The 9,928-nt window shown below is 37.6% G+C and overlaps 1 pseudogene; it reads right to left on the bottom strand.

Annotated features, from left to right (window-relative positions):
* Positions 1 to 5,639: 5,639 nt before the first annotated feature.
* LOC123950434 lies at positions 5,640 to 9,425 on the bottom strand (annotated as a pseudogene).
* Positions 9,426 to 9,928: the final 503 nt, after the last annotated feature.

Below are 9,928 nucleotides of genomic sequence, written 5' to 3'. Positions count from 1 at the left end.
AAAGAACAAGAACCATATGATACTCTCAATAGATGCTGAAAAAGCATTTGACAAAGTACAGCATCCTTTCTTGATCAAAACTCTTCAAAGTGTAGGCATACACTTTCAATATCATCAAACCCACCACAAATATCCTTCTCAATAGAGAAAAACTGAGAGCTTTCCCTCTATGGTCAGGAACACGGCAGGGATGTCCATTATCACCACTACTATTCAACATAGTACTAGAAGTCCTAGCCTCAGCAATCAGACAACAAAAAGCAATTAAAGGCATCCAAATCGGCAAAGAAGAAGTCAAACTATCACGCTTCGCAGATGATATGATACTATATGTGGAAAACCCAAAAGACTCCACTCCAAAACTGCTAGAACTTGTACAGGAATTCAGTAAAGTGTCAGGATATAAAATCAATGCACAGAAATCAGTTGCATTTCTATACACCAACAGCAAGACAGAAGAAAGAGAAATTAAGGAGTCAATCCCATTTACAATTGCACCCAAAACCATAAGATACCTAGGAATAAATCTAACCAAAGAGGCCAAGAATCTATACTCAGAAAACTATAAAGTACTCATGAAAGAAATTGAGGAAGACACAAAGAAATGGAAAATGTTCCATGCTCCTGGATTGGAAGAACAAACACTGTGAAAATATCTATGCTACCTAAAGCAATCTACACATTTAATGCAATCCCTATCAAAATCCCATCCATTTTTTTCAAAGAAATGGAACAAATCATCCTAAAATTTATATGGAACCAGAAAAGACCTCGAATAGCCATAGGAATGTAGAAAAAGAAAGCGAAAGTTGGTGGCATCACAATTCTGGACTTCAAGCTCTATTACAAAGCTGTCATCATCAAGACAGTATGGTACTGGCACAAAAACAGACACATAGATCAGTGGAACAGAATAGAGAGCCCAGAAATAGACCCTCAACTCTATGGTCAACTAATCTTTGACAAAGCAGGAAAGAATGTTCAATGGAAAAAAGACAGCCCCTTCAATAAATGGTGTTGGGAAAATTGGACAGCCACATGCAGAAAAATGAAATTGGACCATTTCCTTACACCACATATGAAAATGGACTCAGAATGGATGAAGGACCTCAATGTGAGAAAGGAATCCATCAAAATCCTTGAGGAGAACACAGGCAGCAACCTCTTTGACCTCAGCCGCAGCAACTTCTTCCTAGGAATATGGCCAAAGGCAAGGGAAGCAAGGGCAAAAATGAAATATTAGGACTTCATCAAGATCAAAAGCTTTTGCACAGCAAAGGAAACAGTTAACAAAATCGAAAGACAACTGACAGAATGGGAGAAGATATTTGCAAATGACATATCAGATAAAGGGCTAGTATCCAAAAATCTATAAAGAGCTTATCGAACTCAACACACAAAGAACAAATAATTCAATCAAGAAATGGGCAGAGGACATGAATAAACATTTCTGCAAAGAAGACATACAGATGGCCAACAGACACATGAAAAAGTGCTCCACATCACTTGGCATCAGGGAAATATAAATCAAAACCACAATGAAATGCCACCTCACACCAGTCAGAATGGCTGAAATTAACAAGTCAGGAAATGACAGATGCTGGCGAGGATGTAGAGAAAGGAGAACCCTCCTACAGTGTTGGTGGGAATACAAGCTGGTGCAACCACTCTGGAAAACAGTATGGAGGTTCCTCAAAAAGTTTAAAGTAGAGCTACCTTAAGACCCAGCAATTGCACTACTGGGTATTTACCCTAAGGATACAAACGCAGTGACCCAAAGGGGCACCTGCACCCAAATGTTTATAGCAGCAATGTCTACAATAGCCAAATTATGGAAAGAACCTAGATGTCCATCAACAGATGAGTTGATAAAGAAGAGGTGGTATATGTATACAGTGGAATACTATGCAGCCATCAAAAGAAATGAAATCTTGCCATTTGCGTCGACATGGATGCAACTAGAGGGTATTATGCTTAGCAAAATAAGTCAATCAGAGAAAGACAACTGTCATATGATCTCCCTAATATGAGGAAGTAGACATGCAATGTGGGGGGATTGGGGTGTAGGAAAGGAATAAATGAAACAAGATGGAATAGGGAGGGAGACAAACCATAAGAGACTCTTAATCTCACAAAACAAACTAAGGGTGGCCAGGGGAAGGGGGGCAGGAGAGGGTGGTGGGGTTATGGACATTGGGGAGAGTATGTGCTATGGTGAATGCTGTGAAGTGTGTAAACCTGGTGATTCACAGACCTGTACCCCTGGGGCTAATAATACATCATATGTTTATAAAAAAAAATAAAAAATTAAATACACACACACACACACACACACACACACACATATATATATAATCCACCTAATTAAGAAGACATCATTGGGTAAATCCTCAGAACTTTTTTCTTTAACAGTAAGATCTGAATAGCATGATTACATACGGATAATACAAATCTGCACATCTGAGAGGTTACACAGAGCTAAATACACACAAAAACACACACACATAAATAAGTTCATGTAAAACTGGTAAAATTTGAATAAAGCTAGTAGATTGTATCAATGTCAATTTCTTGGTCATACTATTATACTATAGGTACACAGTATGTTACCACTGGGGGAAAATTGAGTAGAGGGTACATAGGGTCTAGCTACAATATTTCTTTCAAATGCATACGTACCTATGATTATCTCAGAATAAAAAATTATAAATAAATTAAAAATGAAATTCAGTCTTAATTATGTGTAATTAAAATATTCTAATATAAATGTGTTTCAAGAAGTATATACTTATATTCCCTTATGGGAACATATCTAAGCACAAAGGCTAATTTTTTTCCTAGGTTTTTAGGTTTAAATCACTTTTTTTCCCCTACTTGGTTCAATATTAATACGCTTTACACGATAAATTAAACACTCTAGAGATGTCAAATGGCCTCATTGTTTTTTTCTCTCCTTAAAATATCCAGTGCTGCAACATTCTGAACCCTAGAATTTTCCTTCCCTTTCCACAGAAAGGAAAATCCTATTATTGCTTAACTTCTTTTAGTAAGTAATATATACCTCATGCAAACTCTAGAAAACTACCTTGGATAATTCTGGTTTGATAATTCTCTGTTAATGGAGTCTACTTAAAAAAAGAAGCCAGAAAGTCCAAGCTTACTCTGCTATCTCATATTTAAATTCACTGTCTCTTCCCAAATAGCTGAATTATTTGTCCTCTCTCAAACACAGTATTTAAAAAATAAAAGAAATGGGCTTAGGTTTTCCTTATTTGAGACACACATTTTCTTTGAATTATTATTTTGAAACTTTGTAAAGCCTTTCCTTTTACCTAATACTTCACTGACCAATTTTCCTCAATTTTGTTATGTGCTTAAGTAAGCTATCCCTGTTCTTGTCTCTTTTCTACTGCAAATTTAAGTGGAAAAGGACCCATACAATATACGATTGAATCTCTGTAACATACGCACTAAGCCTTTACAATGTTTTCTTAGCCTGGGCTAGGTCATCTAACTCTTGTTTTCATGACTCTTTATAAGGGCTAATAATCATCTTATTTCTGATACTGGCCTGTACTGCAGTTTGCTAATGTATCCTGTCCACAGTCTTAAGTGATTCTTCATAGTTATTGTCACATCAGATAACTTGACACTTCACACTTATACAAAAGGAGGAGGAGGCAATAAGATTAGTAGAACTCTAAATTATATTTTCTTAATAACCTCCTGTTCAATAGAATTTTGGCAATGGTGCAGTCCCAAACACCATAGATTAGTATCATGGAGACTTTATCTACCTTTGGCCAAAATGGTAAACGGAGATATAACACAAATACCCTGACAACTGGTAACTGGCTTAGAAAAGAATAGCAGTCCATGGTGTCCCCACTGAATTTAAATAATTTTTTAGTATTTAATTTATTTGTTTGAGAGAGATAGAGAACACTTGATTGGGGGCAGGAAGAGAGGGGCAAGCAGACTCCTCCAGGGATCCTGACATGGGGCTTGATCCCAGGACACTGATATCATGACCTCAGCTGAAGGTAGATGCTTAGCCAACTGAGCCACCCAGGTTCCCCTGAATTTAAATAATTTAACAGAATATCAACATCTGATGACATTACTCCATAACCATAATAGAACTAAACAAAATACAAGGACATCCTACAATAACAAAAATTACTATATATCCCTCTTTCCTGACCAAACTATGACAATTCTAGTTCTACTTTTCCATTTTACCTCCTAGATTAAAAATTATTAAAATATGCAATTATTAATTTGCCATAATTCCATGACAAATACTAATCCAGCACAGGACCTCCTTTTCTTTTCCTTCTCAAAAATCATCTAGGATAAACCAAAACGCTGTAAAAAGCCCATGCTATCCTTTACTGAAACAACCTACAATACCACATTTGTTCCATCACCCTTGCCAGAGAACGTTAATAAATAAAGTTTGACTTTAAATGTGTTCCTGGTGATCTTTAGACATGGTTTATCAAGCTCACACACAAGAAGGCAGCTTAATAAGAAAGACTATGACTATTCCAAATATTGGTTAGGATGTAGGTTAAATGGCAATTACAGTTTGTTGATGTGAATGTAAATTGACACAACCACTTTAGAAAATTCTTCAACTATATCTACATAAGCTAAATATATAATTGCCCCATGTCCCAAGAGTTCCATCCTAAATTTATATCCCAGGGATAAGGAAACACATATTCACTAAAAGATAAGCATGGAATGTTCATGGATGTTTTAATCATAATAGCACCAAACTGAAAGCAAGCCAAATATCAAAAAAAAAAGAGTAAATCACTTATTTAAAATACTACACAGCAATGTGAGTGAATGAATTACAATTATACTTAATATGAATTAATCTCAAAAACAGAATATTGAGCAAAGAAACCAGACATTAAAATGCATGCAAAATGAATCCCTTTATTAAAAAAGTTCATAAAGTGGGGCACCTGGGTCACTCAGTCCTTAAGCATCTGTCTTCGGCTGAGGTCATGATCCCAGGGTCCTGGGATCAAGCCCTGCACTGGGCTCCCTGATCAGCAGAGAGCCTGCTTCTCCCTCTCTCACTTCCCTGCTCATGTTCTCTCTCTCATTGTGTCTCTCTCTGTCAAATAAATAAATAAAATATTTAAAAAGAAAATAAAGTACAAAAAGAGGTTCTAATGCATCTAGAAGTTAGAATATTGGTTACACCTGGGAGTATTAGTTACTTGTAGCACAAAGGAGATTTAGAGAGGTGTGGTAATCCTCTGCTTCCTGATCCGGATTACATGAGTATATAAATTTGTGGAAATTCATAAATGTGTATATACAAGATATGTCCACTTTTCCATTTGTTAAAATTTTTGTTTTGTTTTGTTTTGTTTTGGGGATTGGCAGAACCATCTGAGGTTTTATTTGGGAAAAGACACTTGAATTGGATTTTAGTTGTGGCCATGGGCAAGAGTGGGTACCCAAGGGAGTAGAGTACCCCCTAAGTGTAGGCTGAGGACTGAGGCTAAGCCTCAAGTGTGTCTCCTGTTCCAGGCACTCCCCTGCATAGCATCTTCCTCCAAAGGCTTTATGGTAGCCATAGGAGTGGGGAGGTTGGGAGGGTCCACAGTGCTTGTTCACTTGGACAGGAGGACATCAGATGACTTGATCACCAGCTTCCCACCACAGGTCTCAATCTTCTTCACAACCATGACCTTGGAGGAGCTTACATGGCTGAAGGAACAGGAGCCCCCACAAGAGATGAACCTGGACTGGAAGCTCAGGCTATAGTTGAGACCAGGGCTTGTGGGGTCCCTATAGACCAAGCTCAGCCCACCCTGAGTAGCTGCTGGTGATCTTAGTATAGGTACTCATATTCTGCATCCTAGCCTCCACCCAGCTCTTCTGTGGTAATGTGGTAATCTCAGTGTCCATAGCCAGCTTGATACTCATGATACTCATGCACGGGTACCTGTGCAGCTGCCAAGCCATGTCCTCTTTGGCTTGCTGCAGAGCAGCCTCAGCCAGCTTGGAATTGGCATCCTTTAAGTCCAGCTCATTAAGCTGCTCAGTATCACTGTGGTGGCCTCCAGGGAAGCCTTCTGGTCTTTGAGGCCTTTGATCTCCACCTGGTGTCAGGTGATGTTCTGGTTCATCTAGGAGATCTCCATCTTCCTGTAACAGAGGTCATTCCCATGCTTCCCAGTCAATGTCTGCAGCTCTTCATACTTGATCTGGTACCTGGTCTTGGTCTCAGTCCAGCCATAGTTGGCAGTGTCTTTGTACTGGGCTTTGACCTCAGCAATGATGCTGTCTAGGGAGTGGATATTGTCCATAGACAGGACCATGGAAGTGTCCAAGATTTTGGACTATAGCTTATGGATCTCCTCTTCAGACAGCTGCCTTAAGTATACAATCTCATCGGTCAGCCTATCCAGGTGGGACTTCAACTCTACCTTGCTCATGTAAGTTTTGTCCACATTCTTCCTGATGAGGACAAATTCATTCTTCATGTCTGCATGCACTTTGATTACACCCCTAATATTTATTCTTGAAGTCCTCCACCAGCCCCTACGTGCTGCCAGGTCTAACTCCAGCTTCAGCTTCTCCTGGCCCAGTGTGTCCAGTTGCTGCCAAAAGTTGTTGATGTAGCTCTTGAACATGTCCATGTTGCTCCAGACTATTTTCTGCTGCTGTAGATGGCTCTTCTTGGTCTCTAGAATTTTGTTCTGCTACTCTAGGTACTGCACCTTTTTGATGAAGGAAGCAAATTTGTTGAGCATCTTGATCTGCTCCTTCTCCTGGATACACACATTCTGGATGTTGGGGTCCACCTGCAGCTTAAGGGTGTTCAGCAGGCTCTAGTTCATTGAGAGAGCTGTGATGCCCTCCATGTCCCTGGCCCCACAGTAGGCCCTGACCATACTCATGCTGGTGCCCAGGCCACCTCCAAGAGCTGCTACTGTTGCCCATCTGGGAGAAGGCAGAGGAGCTTATTCCAGTGCCAGGTGTATTCATGTACAAGTAGCTTCTAAAAGCCAAGGGACTGGAGGTGGAAACCTTATAGGACTTCTGGGTCACCCGATGGACATGGTAGTGATTGGAGTGGAAGAGAGCAGGCTAAACCTGACAGGTTTGAGAAGGAGCTGAGAAGCTGCTTTTGGGTAGGCTAAAATTTTTGAATTTACAGGTTTTCATAAAAATGTAAAAGGTACACCAAAACTGAACTCTTTCTTGCATAGTAAAGATTCTATTTTTTTTTTAAACTACATTAAGAATAGTTACTGTATCATTCAGAGTCCCACCATGAAACAGATGGCACATCAAGGGGTTAGTTGAAATAAGTTAAGGAAGAAACATTTTTTGGAGGTATAAGCAGAGTTCGGTATGCCAGTATGCCATGATGACGCACTCAGGAGCTAGCAAGAGTAGGAAGCTCTTAAGCCTCATCATGGAGGCGGAAGGAGTCACCAAACAGTAGCAAAGACTGTATTTGCAGATAATGAGCACCTCAAAGGGAGCAGTCACTGCCAAAACCTTATTCTGGCAGAGGAAGGGAAGAGGAAATAATTAACTTTGATCTTTCTTTTTCTTCCCTCAATCAGCTCTCATGTTACTTATCCAACCAGAGCCAGGGGGACAGGGATTTCAGTAAGTGCAATTTAAAGAAAGTAGTTTCCCAGAGCATAGAGCAGAACAGAAAAGGGCAGAGAAAGAGTCTGCAAGGGTAAATGGAGAAAAACTAGTAATTGTAGAGTCTATAAGGTATTTATAAGAGATTGTTTCTGAGAACTGGGTACTATGCCTCCATTACAAGGAAAACATGTACTTTTCATTTTGCCACAAGTTCTTTCATTTTTTTCATCTCCCTTTCTCTGAGACTAATTGTCATTTGAATTGTTATATTTTCATTGCTTCATTTTTTGAAACACTATCTTTAGATTTTGATCACCATAAAATAGTATGATGAGTCAGGAGAGCAGAAATTTCCCCACAAATGGCAGAATATATGTATTTTTGTGGGCCTCAAAAATATCATTCCCTGTTAATGTGCATAAGAAACTTGTCCTTCCAGGCATTTTGATTTCCAGCCCATAACCTAGACAAGTTATAAGTAAATACTTAGTTCAAACTAGTCACTGGTCAGAATAATCATAAATGGCAAGACAACTGAAGATGCACTTTCAACCATTTATTCTTTGACTTGGAATAAATAGTCTTATGTGAAAAACTCAGTTTGTATTTTAGGCTACCTTTGAAGAATATGTGTTTTACCTACAACTTCCTTCCCCAAAAGAAAAGCATTTTGTATTGTTAAGTAATAATATAGTATTAATGGTTTTTCTCCCCATCAGCTAAAAAGAATATACAACTAATAAACTATTATGTTTTATAATTAGTAAAAAAAAATCCTAAAATTTTAGACATTGATATAAATAATTAAAACTTGATATCTACACAAGAGTAAAGTTTATCATCTCTATGGGATATTTTTAAACTTTTTAAGAGATAATTTTTATGTCTTTAAAATCTGATTATTGGCATATGAATAACACAGTTACAGAAAATCTAAATGATTATTGCTATTTAGTTAAATTTGCTTTTTAAAACTTGCCAAACAAGAACGGATCAAAAGTGTGATCACCATAAATTCTAATCAAATGTCTATAGAGGAAATTCAGTGCTTTGAAACTATCTTCTCAATGTGTAAATCAAAGTTATGCTTATAAGTACTAATTAGATTGTTTTTAATTAAATCTCAGTTATTCTTAATAGAAATTTTAAATATCATTAAAATTATATGCCAGAAATAATTACTAAGAAAAAATCTGATTTTGACAATCTTGGAAAAATCCTATGCAAACATCACTTCTATTTACACTTCAGAAGTTCACTTTATATAGTGTTTTTTGAAATGGGTAAATTTGGGCATTATTCACTACCTTACAAAATAAATTTCATTCTCTCTCAATACAAAAAAAAAAAAAATTAATACCCTCCATTCAATTCTCCCATACAATGGGTTGAGGGCAAAGTTTTAAAGTCTAGAAAGTGTGGTAAAACATTCATAATGATCCCTGCATCTCTATCCCCATCTTCATCTAGTAAGAAGCAAGAATGGAACATAGTCTCAAAGTAAAATCTCATATAAAATAACATCACAGATCTATCTTAAAATGGTAGTTTTATAGGTACTATAGGTAGTCTTTTTTTTTTTTTTTTTGGTAATAAATCAAACAAAAAAAAGTGATCCATGTGTCCAAAATAATTAAGGCGTTATATTAGTATCAGGTACAAACTATTTTCTATTAAAAAGCACATATTTTCCCCAGTGCTTCCTGTACACTAACATACAATGAAATACTTGCTTTTAAATGTTCACAGTTTCTCTCAGGAGGATAAGCATGCATTCCCATCCTCATGTCTAATGGTAATTCATTTCTATTTTAATAGGTCAGTGATAAAGAACTAACTTCATGCTGATGATTGTTGGTCCCACTACAGAATAAACAATTGTGGTTGCTGAGATAATACAAAGGAACATATCACCAAATCATGCACAAATCAGAACAATCATCCAGTATCCAGCTTTACTAGTAATTTCAGAGATACAAACAAGGAAGAGACAGACAAAGCACAAGGACGTCTCCCATAGTTCCCTAGGTCTTTCTGTCCCACATGGGGCACGTGCTCTCTAGTCGAAATTAATAGGTAAGGCTGAGATAAAACTAGGTAAAGGGTGAGTTTAATCAATAACTCCTGTGACGGGGGGGGCGAGGAGGGAATTGGGGGTCAACTTTCTTCTTTGTGTGTAATAATCATCCAAATTATGCACATAAAAAAGGTGTCATGACTATCAGATGTTCTATCTGGCCAAACTTTCCAATTCATTCCATAACTGTTATTTTAAATGCCTGCATCATAG

The sequence above is a fragment of the Meles meles genome, chromosome 9 (assembly GCF_922984935.1).
Source record: "Meles meles chromosome 9, mMelMel3.1 paternal haplotype, whole genome shotgun sequence".
NCBI classification, from domain to species: Eukaryota; Metazoa; Chordata; class Mammalia; order Carnivora; family Mustelidae; genus Meles; species Meles meles.
Note: the sequence above shows the minus strand (reverse complement) of the source record. Positions and strands in the feature narration are given on the sequence as shown.